Raw genomic sequence first — 23,372 nt, 5'->3', positions numbered from 1 at the left:
ACGCCCCAACTTGAATCTTGACGGGCAGAGTTCGATGAGTAATGGAGGCTTGAGGAATAAGACTCCCATCTACGGCAGATAAATGGAGTGGCTGCGAAAGTTTCTGAGAGTCCAGGCCGTGATAGGACACAAACTGGGCTGAAATAAAATTGGCGGCTGCCCCAGAGTCCAGTAAAGCAGATACTACGAGTGACCCGTTGGGTAACACCACCTGTATGGACAGCAAAGAATCGGACTTGATTGGAGAAGTTTCTACTCGTCCTAGGTTGGCCTCTCCGCAACCAACTAGGACCGGGAGTTTAACGGACGACGGGTACATTTGGCTAGTAGATGACCAGATTCCCCACAGTACAAGCATAAATTCTGTCGCCGTCTTCTCTGGCGTTCTTCGGGAGTTAGGCGAGTATGATTGATCTGCATAGGCTCATCAGAAGAATTTGGAGGAGGAGTAGGCCCTAGGCGAGGAGGAACAGGACTAGACTTGCCTCGCTCTTGCCGGGATCTCTCTAGTTGACGCTCACGGAAACGGAGGTCCAACCTATTGCAGAGCGATATGACCTCACCCAGCGAGGTAGGAAGATCTCGGGTGGCTAACTCGTCCTTCATGCGTTCAGATAACCCTGCCAAGAAAGTAGAAATTAGCGCCTCCTCATTCCATTTCAGTTCAGATGCCACAGTTTGAAAGTGGATAACATATTGAGAAACGGAGCGGGAGCCTTGACGAATCCGCAGGATTTCTGAAGCAGCAGAAGATACTCGTCCCGGTTCGTCAAAAATTTTTCTGAATTGAGAAATAAAGTCGGAGTACTTGGAGAGCAGAGGATCATTTCTTTCCCAAAGTGGGGAGACCCAGTCCAATGCAGAATCTTATAATAAAGAGACAATATAAGCCACTTTAACCCGATCAGAAGGAAAGTTCATTGGTTGCAGGGAGAAATGTACTTCACATTGATTGATAAACCCCCGGCAGGTACGCGGGGTACCATTATACTTAGAAGGGGTAGACAGGCGTAAAGACGAGGAGACAGTCTGTGACGGAGGATTTGAGGCTTGCCTTTGAGATATGCCTTGGAGGGCTTGAGTAACTTGCTGCTGGGATTCCTCCAGTGCTCGCAGCCGAGCGACCACATTTTGGAAGAACTCCTGGCTGGCGGACGGATCCATTGGGCAAGTGCTTACTGTCACGCTAGGGGTACCTTGTGGATCTGTCTGAGGCCTGGAGGTTGGGTGTTTGCGGCTTGAAGGAGACTGGAGAATAGCAGGTTTGATATAACTCTTTATTGTAGCACCAACATGAGAAGGCAAGACCATATATGAAACTGTAGATCAGAAAACCCAGTGATGTACCTGGGCAACAACTGAAAGTCCAGAATAATGGGAAAGGTCCCAGAGTCTCTGTTAGCTTACTGGGGAACACAAAGACTGACTGTGGGGGCAGACGGCAATGGGCAGTAGACGCCGGAAGTCAGCGACATCCGATGACTGACAGCAGGTGCAGATGCAGACAGCAGGATGGAGAAGCGTCAGCGGGCACGGAGGGCTGGCAGTAGATGCGGGTGCTGACAGCAGGATAGTGGGGCGTCAGGAGGCACAGAAGACTGGCAGTAGGTGCGGAGGCAGACAGCAGGATGGTGAGGCGTCAGCAGGCACGGAAGACTGGCAGTAGGTGCGGAGGCAGACAGCAGGATGGTGAGGCGTCCGCAGGCACGGAAGAGTGGCAGTAGGTGCAACTTGGACCACAGGCAGACGTGATGATGTGTCAACAGACACGCAGGACTGACGACAGGAGCAGCGGGTCGACAGCAGGAGTGGAGATGTGACAACAGGCACGCAGGGCTGGCAGCAGGTGCAACTGGTCGACAGCAGGAGTGGAGATGTGTCAACAGGCACGCAGGGCTGGCAGCAGGTGCAGCTGGTCGACAGCAGGAGTGGAGATGTGTCAACAGACACGCAGGGCTGGCAGCAGGTGCAGCTGGTCGACAGCAGTAGTGGAGATGTGTCAACAGACACGCAGGGCCGGCAACAGGTGCAGCTGGTCGACAGCAGGAGTGGAGATGTGTCAACAGACACGCAGGGCTGGCAGCAGGTGCAGCTGGTCGACAGCAGGAGTGGAGATGTGTCAACAGACACGCAGGGCTGGCAACAGGTGCAGCTGGTCGACAGCAGGAGTGGAGATGTGTCAACAGACACGCAGGGCTGGCAACAGGTGCAGCTGGTCGACAGCAGGAGTGGAGATGTGTCAACAGACACGCAGGACTGCAGCATGTGCAGAGGCTTGAGAGACTGTAGCAAACCTGAAAGGCTGGAGGCAGAGTGCAATTGCAAAGTCCAGGGAACAGGTGTGACGCTGTAAGGGCTGGGAGCAGAATGCAAATGCAGGTATCCAGATATCAGGTGTTGAACTGCAGGTAACGAAGACAGGGATCAGGGATATCACAGGGAAAGGACAGGAGCTCAGGCTGAAGCTTCCTCCACAGGGATTGACAACAAAGCACTGGCGCTTGTATGCCCCAGAGGGCTCTGCTTTATCCCCCAGGGCAGATCTTGATTGGAGGAGCTGAACTGGGGTTCTGAACCATTGGCTGGCTACGACAACATGGCGGCGTCCGGACTGGAGACATACAACTTTGGCTAGCTCTCATGCTGGACGCGTGTGCCGCAGGCCCCAGAAGGATGGTCGCAGCCGGAAGACCTGGACGCCGCGCTCCCCGCCCTGCACCCGGACGGATGGCCCGCAGGCCCCGCCGCCGGAGATGAACAGGTGAGCGGCGCGTCTTAACCGCGGCCGTGACAGTGTGTATCTTGCTTAGTATTCACCCTGGTTGTTGCAGTACGTATTCTGGTGTCCCCATTTCTTTCACCATTGCATTTGCAGGGTAACACATGTTTGGAGATATGCAACCTCTTGTTCTGGCTGTTTTATTATTTGTGTGTCTATTTTATTTGTTTATTTGATTTCTCACATTAAAGTGTCAAGCTGTGATGCTGAACAGCAAATAAATTTATTTTACAAATTAAAACAAAATTGTGGTATGTGTAATTTCTTGTGTGAAACAAATACTAGATTTATGTGTACTTACTGACCAGGGTATTTTTGAACATTTGTTGAAGTGTGGTGGAAGTTTCCCATGTGTAACCCTCTCCATGGCCATTCCCATGTTCCTATCCAACTTTTCCCTGCTAATTAGTTTGTGTCAGCACATGTGCAGAGCAACTTAATAGGTGAGAAAGCAGTTTGTGTGCAGGTGAGGTAGCTCCTACAGTAGTAGGTAAAAGCAGGTCCAGAACAATGCTTTCCTCATGGAGTGGGTGAGGCAGACAAACAAGGGTGAAAAGGTAAATTTCTGTAGGAATGCATATGTGTCCTCCCTAAAAAAAGATGTGTGAATGGGCCAAACATGATAAATTAGCTTGTGAACAAACATGCATAACTTTTAAAATATATATGATTTGACAGTGTCATAATCAGATGTAGGAATCCTTTGTTAGAGAGATGAGAGTGCAATAATGTGATTGGTGGCATCTTACATCCAGAGTGTAGTGAAATCCAAATCATAGCAGATGAGATAGTGGTACAGGTCATAATTTTGGGTACTATACAAAGATTGTGTGGAAAATAGTGGTCATGGGCTTCAAACATTGCTGAAACATCCTTTGTAGGTGTTAGATGTGGTTTATGTTATTGTATCCTAAATACAAAACCTATGTTAGTATTAGAGTGAACACGTTGACACATGTCGACTTGTGTAGATTGAGTGTGCTACTGCGTAAAGTCTATGAAAGCAGGTAGTGAATGTGTCTGTTTAGCAAATACCTACCTTAGCGTATAAAAAGAATCTTACCTTAAATTAAACAAACCTTTAAATGTGGAGAAGTATAGAAACATAAGCTTCCAATGTGTTTGCGTGCTGCATGTGTGGCTTGCAGGCAGTGAAATCATGGTTTGGAGTTAATAGACTGCAGCATTGCTTATTACATTCAGGTGTATGTGTTTGAGTAGTAATCAGCGTTAATTAGCCAACTCAGGCGCACGCTGGCATGCGGTATCTGTAGGGGTGGTTTTAGCTGGCGGTTGGCGGCCGCCTGTTTGGTGTCCGAAACGAACGGTGCCTTAGTCTATCGTGCGGTAGTTGCACCGCTCATTTTGGGTGCACACCCCCGTGTACGCCCATATTTACGCCCATTTTCCCTCATTATTTCGGCCGCTCCCATCAACACGCCCCTATGCCGCCCCATTACCCGTACGCTCGCGTACAGGTTTTTTCGCACGTTGAGACACCGGCCGTAAGCGTTGTGGAGTGTTCGCGCCGGCGCATTAGCGTATCTGCACATGCGCAGATCGTAAAAAACCCCGGGACGTACGCGTACGGCCCGGACGCTCCAAGCAGAATAAGGCCCACAGAAACAGTAAAAAGTGGATCAAATCGTTTTGCTTCCTATTTCCATCAACCTGTACATTTCTGAGTATTTCTACATTTCTAGAATCATTTCCCTATCTCTTTTGATGAAAGCAGTACATGTAAAATCCTTCATTGTGTTGAAAAGTTAATCTAGCCCTCTTCCGTATGTTCCTCTGCTGTGTTCTGCAACCTGAGCATTGAACTGAAGCAGTGATATCTGTGGTTATCTTACCCTTAAATAATAGCAGCAAAGAAAAGACAGATATTCTCAAGAGCTACATTTCCCTTTAGAGTACATCATTCAGGTTTAACATTCATTCAATGCAGTGATTTTTATTACGTGTTTCCTTACAATGGGGGTTATTTTGGTTCACTCTTTCTGACAAATTCATTCTTAAATGGACAAAACCATGTGCACTGCAGGTGGGGCAGATGTTACTTGTGCATAGAGAATTAGATTTGGGTGGGGTTTTACTTCAAAGTGAGATCTATATATATATTCTGGTCGATGCGATCCATTCCGAATTCTTTCGGAGTGCGCTTTTTAGCCGTCTGCGCATGCGTAGGCAACGCTATGCGCATGTGCCACGCATGGTCTCCATGCTTGTTCTCACTAATACCGTACAGAAATGTCCACCGAATTGAATCGGGAAATAATGGCGTTTTTGGGCGTCATTCGGACTTACACAAGGGCGTGGTTTCAAAGTGGGAAAAACTGGGCGTAAATATGGGCGTACACGAGGGAGTGCACTAACTGTGGTAGGCATGCATTCGGACAGCACACCGACAGTAAACGAACCAACACGCATGAAATATGCGGTCTTCATAAGCAAGTTTCACTTTGCGGAGACCACTTGTTCTTGTGCTAGGCATTCGGTTCGCCCAATTAGTACGCCCGCACCTGAAACACTGTCAGCTGAACCCAATACAATCCACTCCTCTACTCTACTCTCTTGTGAATGAATCTCCCAATGATTCTGCTGAGGCAGAAGATGGCCCAGCTGTAGATGGCCCAGCTGTAGATGGCCCAGCAGCCTGGTCACCTCCCAATGGCTGGTCTCTGGTGAGGTTCACATTGGTGATGAAGTCCAGCTGAGCTAGGAGAAGCTGATGCTCTTGTTCTCCCTCTGATTGTGAACCAGACATGTTTGCAGCATACATAAAACCTAGGTAAAGGGGTAACAATGAATGAATAGCACTTCACATAATGTAAGGGTTAATCTAAAGAGGTACTAATATGTTTAAGTATCAATTAGGATTTAATTAATGACAATTACAAACAATCCATTTTTTATGAGGTTGCCTAATTGCATAAGTGTGTCATGTGTCAGATGTATGACTTCAGATAACAGTCGTGAGTTTTGCGGACATACCCCGCATCGGTGCGTACGGCCAGCTTCCCGTCCGTTCTGACGCTGTAAGACCGTGCAGAATCTTTGTGTGGCCACCGCACACGCACGGTTTGGATGTAGCTGAAAACACACCCTCTTCTTAGAGAGTGAGTCTGTCCGAATGCGGAGGACCTGTGGGCATTTGTTCTTACAATGTCCGCACAGCGTGGCGTTTGGTCAGCTCCGAAAGAATTCGGAACGGACCGCACCAACCAGAATAACCTCCATGGTTTTGTCCATATAAGAAGCAATTTGTCAGAAAGAGTGAACCAAAATAACCCCCAATATGAAGATGAAAATATTTGCATCTTGTGCATTGGTTGATTCTTTTTCCAGTATCATTTTTTGTTAAAGTTTTGTTCCGCTTTATACGGAAGGGGGTGCTTTGGTTGATTCTTAAAGGGGTGATTCCTGCACACTTCTGTACAACCCTCGCTAGCTATAGTACATATTTACTAGTATGCCTATCAGTTGGGGTTCTGAACACACTGTGGATCCTGCAGGACAGAAAACTGCAGTTGCAAGAAAAAGTATGTGAACCCTTTGGAATTACCTGGCTTTCTACATAAATTCTGGTTGACACGTGCATGCGCATTTTTGCATGCACCAATACAATAGGCAGCCAAACGCACGCATTCATGCTAACAACGCCCTTACCTCATGGTTGCCTACCTGACCCTCTCCTTCAGGGAGAAAATACTCTATTCCTGGATTTCGCTGGTAATGTATTATTACCATCACCTGTGGGGAGCAAGGTAATTGATAAGAAAGGTGTTTCACCACAGGTGATGGCAATCATACAGTACCAGGGAAGTCCAGGGACAGAACATTTTCTCCCTGAAGGAGAGGGTCAGGTAGGCAACCATCATAGGCGTGCGCAGCCCATTTTATTAGGGGGTGCACCGTCAAAATGTTGCGCCCCCCAGCCAAAAAAGTCAAATAAATGAAGAATTGCTGTGTTGTGGGAGCATTTTATCTCAGCCATGAGTACTGCTTATATATATATATATGCACACACAATATGAATACTTGAGAAAAAATTATATATATATATATATATATATATATATATATATATACATATATATATATATAAATAATGATCAGGCAGGTCAGGCCAGGGGACGGGAAATCTTTTTTAAAACTCACGTTTTGTGCAGTGCCAGTGACTGAACTCTGCAAATGCTGCTGCTTGGCCTGAAGAGGTGATCCCACGGGAAGAGCTGTGTGCAGATGCACATGGTAGCAGCCCTCCCACAGACATCTTGATTATTGGCAACGCTGCTGCAGCAAGTGGCAGATAAGGCATGTGGGGCGACCACCACGCACTGACCGCTCACACAGTCGCACCTGTGAATGCGGTAGCAGTGGTCCAAGGTGGACAGACATCCAACCTCACCACCCCGGACCACCTGCACTTCCGCCAGTCCCGGCCGCAGATGTCAGTCAGGGCAGCAGGAGGAGCCGGGAGCGCAGCACCGCAGCTCCCTGCAGACTCGCTCCCCCAAGCCTGCGGACCCATTATTACATGCACCACTGTGCGTCACGGCGTCCATCCCCCCCCCCCGCACGCTGGCTCAACGCGTCGGGGGGGGGGGGGGGGGTTGCCACAGTCCGGGGGCAGCAGCATCAGGCTCTGACCGCTGTGACGTGAGTGACAGCGGCGGCCATAACTGGGGGGATCGGCGACGTGCGTGCAATCGTGTGGGGGGTGCCATTAGGAGGTGCCTGTGCACCCCTGGCACCCCCCGTGCGCACGCCTATGGCAACCATGCATTACCTCATGCCAATATGCCAGTTCGCAGCAGTACACAAAGGGGCATGCACTCCAGCTAAGTGCACACTTGCGTGCTCCTAGCCACATTCACGTGAGCACAGGATCATGCACTGTGCGAACAGCCTCTGTGGTTTGGTTCATTCGCAACTCCAACCATATACACGCAGCCAAGCCATACTCAACACTATACTAAATCACATGAATGGCCTCACTTCATTGTGTTTATTGCAAGCCAATTTTCATCATTAGTGGCCATTGTTAATTAGCAAGGACGTGTTTATTAGTTCCATGTGGTTTTTATTATTAACTCTAACAGCACAACTAAATTTAAATAAATGTATCCTACAAATGTCCAGATATGAATTTGAAAGAGTTTGAGTGAGTGTTTTTAATATATTAAGGGCAGGATGTATTAATATTCATCGCCGCCCTTTGCCATGCCCCTGCTGCGATGCCAGCGCACATGTACTAACATATGCGGCTGGCATTGTGGTCAGGGGCGTAGCGAGGGTGGAGCCGGTGGAGCGTGTGCTCCAGGCGCAGGAGAGTAGCGTGGCGCCCGGCACCACACCCGCCGGTCCACCCTCTGGATGCCGCCCGGCAATCTATAGCAGAGGCGCCGAGCCTCTGTCTCCGTCCCGACTCCCTCTGCCTCCCTGCTGTGGCTGCTGTCTCTCTGTGACATGTAGATGCAGCCGCTGGCAGGCAGGGGGAGCAGCTCCTCAGGCTGACGACATAACATACAGCCTGAGAGGGGAGAGACCTACGGAGGAGCACATGGGCACCAGGGCTACTGTAACTACAAAGTGAGTAGTGGGGCAGGGACTGCCAGTGGTTCTGGGTTGATTGAATCTGCACCCTGGCCAGGCTTGTGCCTGCAAAGTCTGCAGACTGTGTGTGTGGAACAGTGGAAGGCTGGAGAGGATCCCTGTGATGTCTGCTGCCTAGGGGGGAGGGGGGACTGTGCTTGAGGTGGTCTCAGATTGGGGGGTGTTCTGTCTGAGGGGCTATGCTGATTATGGTGGTGGGGGGGGGCTGTACTGTGTATGGGGGCTGTGCTGTCTATGGGAAGGCTGTTCTGACTATGGGGGGGGGGGTTTCTGCTGTCTATGTGGGGCTATGCTGTCTATGGGGGGGTTCTGTTGTCTATGGGGGGCTGTGCTGTCTATCTATGGGAGGGCTGTTCTGACTATGGGAGGCTCTGCTGTCTAACTATGGTGGGGCTATGGTGTGTATGGGGGGCTGTGTATGGGGAGGCTGTGCTGTATATGGGGGGGCTGTGCTGTCTATATGTGGGGCTGTTCTGACTATGGGGGGTTCTGCTATCTAACTATGGTGGGGCTATGGTGTGCATTAGGGGCTGTGCTGTGTATGGGGGCTGTGCTGTCTACATGGGGATTTCTGCTGTCTAACTATGGTGCGGCTATGATGACTGTGTGGGGCTATGGTGTGTATGGGGGGCTGTGCTGTTCCTATGGGGCTGTGTTGACTATGTGGGGCTATGCTGACTATGGGGGGGCTGTGCTGTCCAACTATGGAGGGGCTGTGCTGACTATGGGGGGGCTATGCTGTCTAACTATAGAGGGGCTGTGCTGACTATGTGGGGCTATGCCTTTTATGAGGGGTTATTCTAGCTATCTATGGGGGTGGGGGCAGTTATTATTGGTTCTGTAACCACTTATTTACCCCCTTTCAACATCCTGCATTTGTCACTGGAAGGGCAAGCGGCTCCTGTGTGCAGAGAAGAAGAACCAGTGGCGGCACCTGTATGCAGAGGAGCAGAGGCCCGGAAGCTGCATCTATGTATGGGAGGAGCAGGAGTCCTGGCGGCGCTGCATCTATGTGGGAGAGTAGGCCCGGCGGCCCTTCATCTATGTGGGAGAGTAGGCCTGGCGACAGCTCCTGTACAAGGGAGAACAGAGGCCCTGCAGTGTGAGAGCAGGAGACACGGCAGCGGCAGCAAGGAGTGGGACTTCTCAGGTGCTGGTAAGAACATTCCATTGTGAATAACTTATACTTTCAGGCAGAGGGGCGGAGCAGTGGTGCGGAAATGGAAAATTAGGAAGTACAGCCTGGCTTTCCCGTTTGCCTCTCTTTTCTTTCCCCCTCCTCCCTGTCTCTCAAATCATCCCCCACCCCCCATGGTCCCCCTCCCTTTCCTGCGCTCCTCTGCTCTCTCTCCTTCTCCCCAGTGCTCCTCCACCCCCAACCCACCCCCTCTTTCTCCTCTCCCGATCCCCTTCCTCCTCTCTCTCATGTGCTCCCTTGCTCTCTATCCCCTGCTCTCCCTTGCTGTCCTTTTTTTTTTATCTTCCTCTCTCCCCTGCGCTTCCTCGCTCTCCTCTTTTTCCCCTTCTCTCTCCCTCACTCTCTCTTCTCTTTTTCTCCCTCTTGTGCTCCCTCATGTGCAATGTGCATTACGGCGTGTGGCATGCAGTTACTTAAGCATTATGATTTGTGGCATAATGTCTACTAGGCATTACGGTGTAGGTCAAAATGTGTAATGAGCACTATGGTGTGGCATATTCTATAATGTGCATTAAAATTTGTGTGGCATCATGTGTAAGGTGCATTACTATAAGAAGGACGGGGAGGGGGGGGCGCCGAAACATACCGCTGCTCCGGGCACCATGTCACCTAGCTACTCCTCTGATTGTGGTGCGGTGACGGAGGCCCCCCACGATACCTGTACCGTGGTGTGTGGGGGTCTCCGTCACCTCCCAGCTGCCTGCAGCCAGGACAGCTCAGCGTTGCTGTCCCTGGCGCCTCCTCCTCCCCTTGCAGCCGGAAGGACGTCCAGCTGCCTTGCTAGGGGGAGGAAGGGCTTACCTTCCAGGGTCCAGGAGAATCTGCAAGAAGGTAAGCTGGAGGGGGGGGAGAATGGGGTCGGCGAGGCAGCGGGGTTGCGGCGGGTGGTGAAAAGAAGCCCATAGGCTACCCTACTATGCGGTATAAGTGCGGCCGGGTTTTAATACATAGGAAAATGCGGTAAAACGGGGGGGGGGGGGGGGGGGGGTTTATACCGCATTTTCAGCTTAATACATCTCGCCCTTAATGTGTCTGATGTAATAAAAATGAGTTGTATTGTTATTGTATATTCCCATGTTTTAATGTATATGTACTGTAGTTAGAAATGTTGCTAAAATAATGTAAATGGACAAAGGGCCAGATTCTCTAAGCTTCAAAAGTGATAAAATGAAGAGTGATAAACAGCCAGCCAATCAGCTCCTGCCTGCCATGTCACAGATTGTGTTTGAAAAATGTCAGAAAGGAGCTTATTGGCTGGCTGTTTATCACTCTCCATTTTATTACTTTTGAAGCTTAGAGAATCTGGCCCCTACTCAGGAATGGCCTTGATAATAGATTTAGACAGAAACTTGCATGTAGTTTGTCTCAGTAGTGTGTGCAGGTGTGTGTGTTTTAGCAATTGTCTGTGCTGATTAGTCTTGCGTGAGCTGGGCTATTTTTGCAGCCAGGAGACACCTAGGAGTCACTTAGATTTGCAAATTAATTTTCTAGCCAATACTGCTGTTGAATGCTTAAGTTTGCGAAAACATCACCCACCATTTTGTGACCCATTGTGACAACCACAACATGCTTTGATTTCGTATGGGACTTGCAACGGATTTACGTTTGCACCGATGCTAGCTTACAGCGTCCTAACAGGGTGGCACATGCGCATTGCATTCTCTGCACATGCGCACTAAGCTAAAAATTGCACTCAATGCGAATTTGCACCCCTGCGTGTCAACCAGAATAACCCCCAAAATGTGTTCTCATCTTCATCTAAGTCACAACAATAGACAAACACAGTCTGCTTAAACTAATACCACACAAAAAAAGTATATGTTCTCATGCTTTTATTAAACACACCATGTAAACATTGACAGTGACGAGTGGACAAAGTGGGGGAAATTTACTAAAGGAAATTTGTAAAAAAAATAGGTGTATTTGTATCCAGATATACACTTATTTTTGACATTTACTATCCCGAAAATACGGCAATTTGTATTCGTATTGATGTGCTATCAATACGAATATGAATTGCCGTATTTTCGGGATAGTAAATGTAAAAAATAAGTGTATTTCTGGATACAAATACACCAATTTTTTACAAATTTCCTTTAGTAAATTTCCCCCAGTATGTGAACCCTTGGATTTATTGCACATGGGAAATTGGTCAGTGTGAAAGGGTCCTGAAAGATTATCCAGAGTCCAGCATTCCAGTATTTCAACCTGGGTCTTGACCAGGGTTGGACCCGGGACACTTGCGGGTCCTGGGGCAGTGTAAACAGGTAACGTTTACTGCACTGTAAAGGCATTGCTGGGAGTTGCTGTCCTCTCCCAGCGCCACCCCTGGCTAATGTGCGAACCAGCTTGCTAGTGTGAAAGGGATGTAACTGGTTGACCCTCCTTTGGCAGCAATAACCTCAACCAAACATTTCCTTTAGTCAGGACCTGTACAACGGCCATTAGGAATTTTGGACCATTCGGTACTTATGTAGTATCTGGGCGCCCGATTTAGAAATCGGGTCGGATCGGGCACATCGCATCGCATCGCATGCGACCAAATCGGATGCGATGCGATGGACCCGATTTTTCCATAGGATTCAATGTTAAAATGGTCTGAGTCCATTTTAACATAGAATTCAATGGGAAAAAGGGGTCCTGTTTCTTGCCCCACTATCCAAGTGGGCATGGAGTTGGATATAAACCTGTAGCGAGCCACCGAGCCCGAAGCGTGGCGAGCGGACACAGAATACTTTTTTAAAAATCTGTGTCCCCTTGCGGGGCTCGCTTCGCTCGCCACGCTTTGGGCTCGGTGGCTCGCTACGCTCGCCACAGGTTTATATCCAACTCCATGCCCACTTGGATAGTGGGGCAAGGAACAGGACCCCTTTTTCCCATTGAATTCTATGTTAAAATGGACTCAGACCATTTTAACATTGAATCCTATGGAAAAATCGGGTCCATCGCATCGCATCCCATCCGATTTGGTCGCATGCGATGCGATGCGATTATCGCGTCGCATCGTGTTGATTGTATGCCTTAAGTTAAGGCATACAATCAAAAAATCGGGCGCCCAGATAGTACATAAGTACCGACCATTCTATTTACAAAACTGTTTCAGTTCAGCAATATTCTTGGGATGTCTGGTGTGAATCGCTCTCTTGTGGTCATGCCACAGCATCTCAATTGGGTTGAGATCAGGACTCTGACTGGGCCACTCCAGAAGGCGTATTTTCTTCTGTTGAAGCCATTCTGTTGTTGATCTACTTCTGTGCTTTGGGTCGTTGTCCTGTTCAATCACCCATCTTCTGTTGAGCTTCAATTGGTAGACAGATGTCCATAAATTCTCCTGCAAAATGTCTTAATAAACTTGGGAATTATTTTCCGTCGATGATAGCAATCTGTCCAAGACCTGAGTCAGCAAAGCAGCCCCAAACCATGATGCCCCCTCCACCATACTTCACAGTTGGGATGAGATTTTTATGATGGTGTGCTGTGCCTTTTTTCTCCACACATATGTTGTGTGTTCCTTCCAAACAACTCAACTTGGTTTAATCTATCACAGATTATTTTGACAGAAGTGCTGTGGAGCTCTTTTGCAAACTTCAAACGTGCAGCAGTGGCTTTCTCTGTGGTGTCCTCCTATAAACTCCATTCTTGTTTAGTGTTTTACGTATAATAGATTTGTCAACAGAGATGTTAGCATGTGCCAGAGATTTCTGTAGGTCTTTAGCTGGCACTCTATAGGAGTGTACACACATACTGTAGGAGCTAATTACCTCTGCGGCTCCCCCAGCAGAGGTTCCTTTTCATCAGCGACCATCTCTGGTCGCTGATGAAAAGGAGACACTGAGCAATTTATTGCGAGCAATATATTGCTAGCAATATATCTCCCCCCCCCCCCCCCCCCCCGTGTGTACGCACCTTAGGATTCTTCCTCACCTCATTGAGCATTCTGCGCTGTGCTCTTGCAGTCATCTTTACAGGATGGCCACTCCTAGGGAGAGTAGCACCAGTGCTAAACTTTATTTATAGACAATTTGTCTTACTGTGGACAGATGAACATCAAGGCTTTTAGAGATACTTTTGTAACCCTTTCCAGCTTTATGCAAGTCAACAACTCTTAATCATAGGTCTTCTGAAGCTCTTTTGTGCGAGGCATGTTTCACATCAAGCAATGCTTCTTGAGAATAGCGAACTCAAAACTGGTTTGTGTTTTTTATAGGACAGGGCAGCTTTAACCAACACCTCCAATTTCATCTCATTGATTGGACTCCAGGTTGGCTGACTCATGACTCCAATTAGCTCTTGGAGAAGTCATTATCCTAAGGGTTCACATACTATGTCCACCCTGCACTGTAAATGTTTACATGATGTGTTCAATAAAACATGAGAACATATAATTGCTTGTGTGGTATTAGTTTAAGCAGACTGTGTTTGTCTATTGTTATGACTTAGATGAAGATCAGAACACATTTTATGTCCGATCTACAGTATGCAGAAATCCAGGTAATTCCAAAGGGTTCACATACTTTTCCTTGCAACTATACATGAGCTTTTTAATGGACAACAACCTCTTTATGCAGTGGCACTTTAAGAAAGGAAGGGGCCCCATGTGCAGGCTGATTGAGCCTGCTCCTCTCCAGTGGATGCAGGTCTCCAGGAACATGGCATCTCCACCTCGTTCCCAAGAACACTTCTATGGCACATACACAAATTACTGGAAAATGGCTACAGCGCTGGTCAGATGCAGAGGTGAGTATAATTAAATGGGTGCAGGGTGTGCGATGCACATGGTTCCCTGAATCGAGGGGGCCACACACACCTTCAACCGATTATAGATATGTCAGTGCCTTTAACAGAAAATAATTTGCAACCTTAGCGCAAATCAAATGAGAATGCATCAATGTGCACAAGATGCTTTTTTTTAGCCGTATTTCTCAATTAGGTGGAAAATGTATTTTTCACTTTGATAATTAAATACATCTCACAGTGCTGGGAAAATGACAGCTTTCAGTAGACACATGTGGAATAACACTGATACACAGCGAAGCCATGCTTCTGCTTAATCACATGATGCACTCGTAAATGGAGTTGTAACCTATTTCAGGGAAAACTGAGTAAATGACGGCAAGTACTGCCAGACCTATCAGTCTTTATTCATTTCCATCCCATCCCATGAAGCATATGTGCCACTTATTTATCATTTACACTTCTTGGATAAAATTTATGCTTTATCCTATAGAGCATGGTTACCTGGTGTTAGCCAGACTGGTTTCATTTACTTGCTTTCTTTGCAGACACTGTATGCAGGTGGTTGGGCAGGATTATCAGCTCGGGCAGCTTGGCAGCAGTTAAATTCAACATTTCAAACAGCAGAGACTGAAGGTGCCGATACACGGAGCGATGTGCTTCGTGCGATTGCATCGCATCTACTTCATAACACACGCAATGTGCTAAAGCAGCGTGCATTTTGAACGAGATGTGATGTGATCTAGTTCAAAAAGTACCTGCAGCACATACTTTTTGTGCTTTGCAATGTGCAAAAGCAGGATCGCTCCGTGTATGGGAATCTTACAGGGGCATACACACAGGGCAATTTCAGCCCCTTTTCTAAGCGATATGACTAGATCACGTAGAATAGAAGCATGGATCACTCCGTGTGTATGCCCTGCAGAGATGGTGCTGCACGGCTTTCCCCCGCAGGGAAAGTCAGTGCTTGCACTGGCTTTCCGTAGATCGCGGGGCTTTGCTTACTAGCCCCTCTCAGCACGATCGCTCAGGATGAAGCATTGCATGTGCTGAGTGATCACGCTAAAGCACATCGCTTAGCTAAATAGCCAGGTCACCTTTATGAATTGTGTATGTCGTCACTTACATCAAACTGCACAATTAATGCTCACACTCTACCAAAAGTATCTGGTGAGCAGGGATGCAGTTACAATCCCGGCGGTCAGGATCCCGGCGTTCAGAATCCCGACGCCGGAATCCCGACCGCCGAAATGCCGACACATTCTCCCTCCGTGGGTGACCACGACACCCCTGGAGGGAGAATAAATTAGTTTGCCGAGCGCAGCGAGGCACCGGGCCCGCTGCGTGGCGAGCGCAGCGAGCCCACAAGGGGGGGCGATCCACGTCCCCCCCTTGTCTGCATTTCGGCTGTCGGGATTCCGGCCTCGGCATTCTGAACGCCGGGATTCAATACTGAAACCGGTGAGCACACCGGTTGATAAAAGCATGGTATTAAGAGGCACCATACACAGTGTCCGCTTCAATCGGCATGGCTCTGTTGGTATAGGGGCCTACGCCTGGAGCAGACTCTCACCCTCACGCCTCTCACCATCCTCTCAATAGTGAGGATAGAAGTCACTCACCAGCCAGATGTAAGTCACTGTAGAGATCGCCGCAGGTCACTCTCAGCATGCGTCCATGGAAACGGGGGTCCGTGGACCAAGTCGGAGTCCAATTGGAAAAGAAGTTTCTGAGGAAACTGTCAGGTATTCTAGATGGAGAAACATGTCAAGCACGTGGAACACTGCATCCAGCATTGCCATTTACACCCCCAAAAGTCTGCTTCTTTTCCAATTGGACTCCAACTTGGTTCATGGACCCCCGTTTGCATGGCCGCACGCTGAGAGTGACCTGCGGCGATCTCTACAGCGACTTACATTTGGCTAGTGAGTGGCGTTTATCCCTGCTATTGAGAGGATGGCGAGAGGCGTGAGGGTGAGAGTCTGCTCCAAATGTAGGCTCCAATACCAACAGAGCCATGCCGGTTGAAGCGGACGGACACCTATCACCTTAGAATTACATCTTACCTCGCGGACCTCACCCCACCTATACAAGCGGGTGCTGGTAAATATAATTTATCAAGACATTTCGTTGCCATTTGGAAATTGACAATTATTTAAAGGTACCGGAACTTTTCTTAATTAAAGCTGCTAAGGAGCTTGCTTTTGAATCCTAATTTAATAGCTGGAGACACCTGAATATTTGCATAATTAATTAATAGGAGGCTCCCCACTCCACAGGAGACTGTGATATTAAACATTGTGGGTAAGAGCCAAATACAATTGATGGACTGTGTATGCAATGCTGGACATTATCAATTGTTTTTATAATGATTAATTCTTGTGTATGGTTATATGCGTATAATAATTTTTAAATGTATTAAATATCTGATAGATCAACACAGTGCGCACTCTTCCATTTGTTTTAGTTTTTCTTTCTGGTTGAATTTATTAATTCTCCTGGGAGCAGCATTATTGTTTATTTAGAGCTGTGATCATTTATTTACTGATTGATTGGTATATAAATTATTTTATTTCATTTTCTGCGCCGGATATACCTTGTATGTATATTGATCCTCAGAAATGCACATGCCTGTGACTACGGGTAAACCCAGAAATGTGTGCGCCTGTGACTATGGTAAAACTTAGAAATGTGTGTGCCTATGATCATTAATACCCAAACATAGCAACAACTGGCAAGGGTGAAAAAAGCAAAAAACCAATTCCATTTGGTGGACACAACTGTATACCATTATGCCAAATTCTACACACCCAGATATTAAAAACAAACCACACAGTGGGGATTATTAAGCGTGATGAAGATTGGAGAGTATGTAGAAGGGGATAATGCACCAACCAAATCGCTATGTTTGAAAAATGACAGTTAGGAGTTGATTGGCTGATGCGTTATTACCTTCCACTTTATCTCCATTTTCTCTTTTCCCTAGGCTTAATACATCTGTCCCAGTGTAAGAGCCTACACATTCAACTCCGATAGGGACCTGGTGGAAAAAAAAAACCATGTCCCCAGTGCTATGAGGTAGTATTGCTAATCACTGTGCCATCGTACGCAATGCTGCCATTGATAAATGGGCTGTGTCCTATAAACACTTTGGAACAGAGTACATTTAGCTGCAGTCCAATGTGTGCAAGAATTGGGAGTACGCAGCAAGCAGACATTGGGCCTTATTCTGGTTCACTCTTAGAGGCAAATTCCTTCTCAAATGGACAAAACCATGTGCACTGCAGGTGGGGCAGATATAACATGTGCAGAGAGAATTAGATTTAGGTGGGGTTTTTCTTCAAAGTGAGATCTATATTGCAGTGTAAAAATAAAGCAGCCAGTATTTTCCCTAAACAGAAACAAAATAACTCACCCAAATCTAATTCTCTCTGCACAAGTTACATCTGCCCCACCTGCATTGCACATGGTTTTGTCAATTTGAGAAGGCATTGGCCTCTGAGAGTGAACCAGAATAAGGCCTATTGTAACCAGGGCTAAAATATAAAAAAAATATATATATACAAAAAATAAACTGGTGACCAAATCACAATAAATTGAAGTGTACTCACCATAGCCAATTGATGTATACTAGTGCCAGAATATATTCCAAGAATGTTTGCCAACTAATGCAATGGTTTAGAGGAAATTAAAAACTCATAAAATAAGGCTAAAGATCTTGTTGTTGCCAGGGAAGATGACGGTGTCCAGTAGTTGTGCTACAGCTTTACACATGTCTGTATTTACATGCTCCAAATATCTGAGGTGACTGTTCCAACTTTAAGATTGCTTCTCACACAGGCCAGTGGCTAGCACTTGTGTATTTTCCAGACAGCTCCTTATAAATATCTGACAATCCTTATATCCAACCAAGAAAGTGAAGATAATCCAATATTCCTCGTGTAACACCAGTGTAGACAAAAGAAATGTCAATCTTTCTATTGAAAAAGTGGGAAGAAATGAGAACAATTAATATTTTAGAGGGGCACACAACTTTATTCATTTAACACAAACTGTGGCTCTCCAGATGCTGTTACAGCATAGCCTCCCACTGATCAGCTGGTAATGTATGCTGGGACTTGTAGTTTCACAGAAGCTGGACAGCTACAGATTGGTCAGCCTTTATGCACATAGAGATTATGCACATAGAGATTATGCACACAGAAATAATGCTTATATAATCATTTTACCAGATTTTTGCCTTTGGTTGAAATACCAATGTAGAACACCCCCCCCCCCCCCCAACGCCACTCCCGCATTCCTAGCGGAATGCCCAGCCTTTTAATGGGGACACCTAGAAAACAGTGGGTTCCCCTACTCCAGCCCCCTTCTGGGGCCAAGGGCCCGGCGAGTTTAAAAACTCACCGAAACCGCTTGCTCCCGGGGTTTGCACATATGGATTTGCCATGCAAATGATTTCCGGCATCCCACAGTTCTGATGAACTTTGAAGCTATTACATATGGTCCATGATATTTACTAAGTGAACAGGATTATTTACTAGTACATTGCTAAAAGGTGGAAACTTGGACTAAAGCTATAGATACCAGACACTTGTTTTCATGGTCTAATCTGTGCTGAACAAATACAAGTTACCTAACAATTAGTGGCTTAAATGGTGCTGTATTATAACACACTATAGTCATTTTAGAACAACTCCCCCTAAATGTCACTGTAGAGATCTAAAAAAACATATACAGGACTAGTTCTCAGCTTGTCAAAGTAATGGAACAACATAACAATGCCAGCGCCGGCTGCTGTGCGGGCCCAGACACGGATACACTTCAATTGCTCCGTCGGGCACCATCTAATAGCTGCCAGCTTGCACAGTACTTTGCCTCCATAAAGGTTAGGAGAAGCATCAGCCTTGTCTTGTATAGGATGTGGTGGTTATTAATCTGGGCCAAAAAGCAAGATATTCCACCAACCAGTCCGGGGACCTTCTGCACATGCGCGACTAGGCATTGCCAGGTCACATATGCACACTGCGCTAGTAGCCCAGTCTCTGGCTAAGTGTGCACATCTAATTAAGTTAAACATGTTAAGGCCCCCCTCCTGCACACACACACACATGTTCAATAAAATAGTGTTTTCTATTTTGTCTATATGAAGATCAAGTATGCCATGCCATGAGGCCAACTAACGTCAACAGCTTGGGTGCACACGCCTCATCTCTGCCAGCAACTCTCAACATGGCTGAGGGGACCATGTGCCACTTAGTTTTGCAGTGGATCTATCCAGCGTTTATTTTCTAAAGGTGGTCATAAAGTTTTAATATTTTTAATATCTTATTGTTTTTAATGTCAAGTCAAGTATTTCTTATGGATTGTAATATTACAAAGTAATTTTTACATAACTTAGTACTCAAACGTGCTCTGAAAACTTGTGCATTTTCTCATCCATATATACATTTTTATATGCAGCCACTCCTGCCTAGTAGTATTTGTGACTGTCTGCTGTACTTGCACCAGCCCAACAGTGGATCCAAAAACTACACCTTCTAAATGGTGTACCTGTATATATGCTTGCAGGCAGGTCTGAATGACAAAGACAAATTAGCACTTGTATAACATGGGTGTGTATGTGCTTCTGATTTGTGTTGCCATTTGCTAATGATATTACACATACTTGCCTACCTTACCTTCGCCCTGAAGAAGAAAATGCTCTGTTCCTGGACTTCCCTGGTAATGTATGATTGCCATCACCTGTGGTGAAACACCTTTCTTATCAATTACCTAGCTCACCACAGGTGATGGCAATGCTACATTACCAGGAAAGCATTTTCTCCCTCATGGAGAGAGTCAGGTAGGCAAGTATGCCGATATATCAGCATATCATGCTGTGTGTACGGGCGATCCGCCAACCGCCCGTATAGACGGAAGCCGCTGGTGATTGACAGCTCAGTGGGCGGGCACATGCCTTGCATATACCTGAAAGCAATCCTCTTCTCGAGATCATGTTGGCTAGCTTGCTAATGCATGTTCCAGTCTTCCCAGTCATTGTGTGCTTCCTGCCCACACCTTTCATTAAGGCCTCTCGCCAGATCAGCAAGAAACATGAGTGGATTGTAGTGATTGTATAACCATTGGGAATTGCTTGTATTCTCTGTTGCCCCCAATGCACTTGGGTATGGTGAAGTACTTTACTGTGATTTTTTTCAGGGAAGATATCTTAACATTATATATTTAAATTGAAGTACATACTTTGATTAACAGCTTACTCTGGTTTTAATGAGTGGAGAGGAGAGGTTTAACATTGCAAAGAACCATTTTTTTATTGGTCTGTATGTGGGCTGTAGTAAAACAAATATTAATCACTAGAAACACTGTGCTGTGCAGGATATTAATACATTTGAAATTACATGTACAGCTTTGTCATCCAGTAAACAACACATTCTGCAACATTTTTCTGGCAAAAAATGGAGTCAGGTCACAAGGGGCTGTTGCCAGGTCAGTTAAAGAGAGCCATGACAGCTTCTCACAGTCACAGCTCCAAGCCCACGTAAACGCTAGAACACTATGATTTCATTACAGACTTAGGAACAGCCAAAATGGAACAGAAACAGGAAATACACAACAGTTGGTCTGTTTTTTTTTTAATTGTTTTTTGGAGGCAAAGCTGGACTGACATTTTATATCTTTTACTACCGAAAGGACACCTGCTGGATACAAACCTTATTCTCTGATGTAATATTACTCTTAATAAAAACTAAATATTATTCTCACAGCAGAATTTGAAAATAACATGAAAACGCTGAGTTAAAATATTCCACTTTATGTAAATAATCGTATGGGCCAATTTACCAATTTCCGCATAGCTCACAATATTGCAGCAATAAAAATGTACTTATAGGACCCATTTATTAAAATGATCGCTCTTTACCTTTTATCTTCAATGGTCACAGGGCTCCATTTAGGGGTCATATGTGGCTTTGTCAAGGTGTAGATCTTGACAAAGCCACATATATGGGAGAAACGTGTTGGTGATATTGCTGGGACCTGCTTTGACATTACTGCACTACCTGCCTAATGATCTGGAATTTGCACTTTTCTGTCCCCCCACCGGAGCACCGTCCACTATGACCTAGCACAATTGCACTTTAAAGAGGACCCACTTTGGCTACACCAGTCCACCAGTGGATCAGGATACCTCCAGTGGTCATCTTGGTGTTCCTCCAAGTACTATCGCACTCTGGAGAGGATCCCCCCCTTGGTACTCTAAATCCACCACTTGATTGGGAAACCTCTAGTGACTCTTTGGTCTTCATTGGACCCCATTGGAATCCAGAATATAATTGGACTACATCTTGGGAACTGAACTGTCCAGAGCAGGTTTTTCACATTTTTTTTCATATTCAGGTCCCAGTGTTTTAACAATCATTAATTTAATTTAGCAGCTTATAGTTTTTTAACTGATTTTATTGGAATTTCATTATATCATGCCACACACCACATTTTTTTAGTACTTACTTCTCTGAAATTTACCACAGGTGGTAGCAGCGCAGCACAAGTCACCTGGAATTTAGCATGTGCAGTAGAAAAATCATTGGGGAGGGGGTGAAATAGCCACTGCGCCATTTGCACGGGGACCTGCATATGTGCACTAGAACTGTGGGTAGCGCTAGGGTATCCTACTGACCCTGATGGCATATGAAAACTGCATACGGGCTCTCTTCTCTATTAAAGCCCCTGGTTATATGGGGAGCAAATCGTTGAGTGTCATTTCCTCCCATCCATTACCAGATATAATTGCAACAAGACAGAACTGGCAGATGATCTGCCAGATATTTGTATAGTGTATGTCCTGCTTTAGATTGAGGAATTTGCTAGCCAGGCCTTGTCTAGATGTAAGCCTCTGTAACTGGACGTGACTATATGCAATCTAGATGTGGTTAAAGAAGTGCGTAATGTAGAAATCAGCAGGAAATGAGAAATCCTAAATGCCGATTGCAAAGTAAATGTTTTGATTGAAATATGTACAATTTTCTCATGCTTCCTTTTTGCTAGATACACACAAATATGCACTGGCGGTAACAAGTGTTGATAATAATTGTATTTTCTATTCATACAAAATATGGCAATATTATAGCCAAGCAGCTGGCCCCACGTATAACATGGGTAAAAGCGAGCACAGGCATGCATGTTCTCTAACAATGTTTTATTTATGTTTGACTGAATATTTAAATAGCATTTTCTATTCCCTGGTACCCAGTGGCTACGTATACCAGGAGCGGTCCAGGGAGTCCATTAGATCATAGACATAACATGTTTGCTTAAGACATAAGGACCTGCGAGGACAGGGAACAAGGAAGGGCTATCAATATAAATGTAAAAATAAATACATTAAATAAAGATTATAGATTGATATACTGTATAGATCATGTAGGGTCAAGCACATATCGTTTCTTTTACAAACATTATTAGGATCTGCGACAGCTGCTGGGTTTTGTATGACACATTTAGTAATTGCAACTATTTTTATATACTGTCCCCTGGATTCAGTATTGCCTGCAATATGAAAAACTGTGCATGCGTTCATGACTGCAGTTGAACTAGCGATGGGTAGTGGTAACAACGCAACAGGGGGGTATAGAGCGTTTGCAGGGCCGTGCATTTTGTGGTGGTGGCCCGGACAATGCAGGCGTGTCTGGACAACTTGGGAGGAGAGTAGTAGTGGCTGTGTGACGTCACACGAAGCAGCTGCGGCCCGAAACATGGCCGGCCTATGCCTGCTAAGCTGCTCAGTCAAAGGGGTCAGCCGGTGGTGTGCTCATACTTTAGTGATGTGCCTGAAATGTTTTACGGGCCATTGCACAGTGGGACCAGGCATATGGGGGCGGCCTTTTCCTCTGCTGGGCGGCCACCTGCAGCCTAACGCCATGGGTTGTACTGTAGTTTTGTGAATCCGCACAGGACTACAATCGATGCTGAATTAAGCCCATTAATACATTCTTGAAATGTAAATTCTTTTTTTTTTTTTTTTACAATTTGTCGATAATCTTTTGC

At 46.2% G+C, this 23,372-nt stretch overlaps 1 protein-coding gene across 1 annotated transcript in view; it reads right to left on the bottom strand.

Annotated features, from left to right (window-relative positions):
- The window catches only part of RASL10B (RAS like family 10 member B), a 140,608-nt gene that overhangs the window by 52,750 nt on the left and 64,486 nt on the right, over positions 1 to 23,372 (bottom strand). The window contains exon 2 of the mRNA XM_083173908.1: positions 17,942 to 18,307. The gene's annotated coding sequence lies outside the window, so the exon portion shown is untranslated. The remainder of the gene's footprint in view (positions 1 to 17,941; positions 18,308 to 23,372) is intronic.

This window comes from Crinia signifera, chromosome 2 (assembly GCF_055691185.1).
Source record: "Crinia signifera chromosome 2, ASM5569118v1, whole genome shotgun sequence".
Lineage (NCBI taxonomy): Eukaryota > Metazoa > Chordata > Amphibia > Anura > Myobatrachidae > Crinia > Crinia signifera.
Note: the sequence above shows the minus strand (reverse complement) of the source record. Positions and strands in the feature narration are given on the sequence as shown.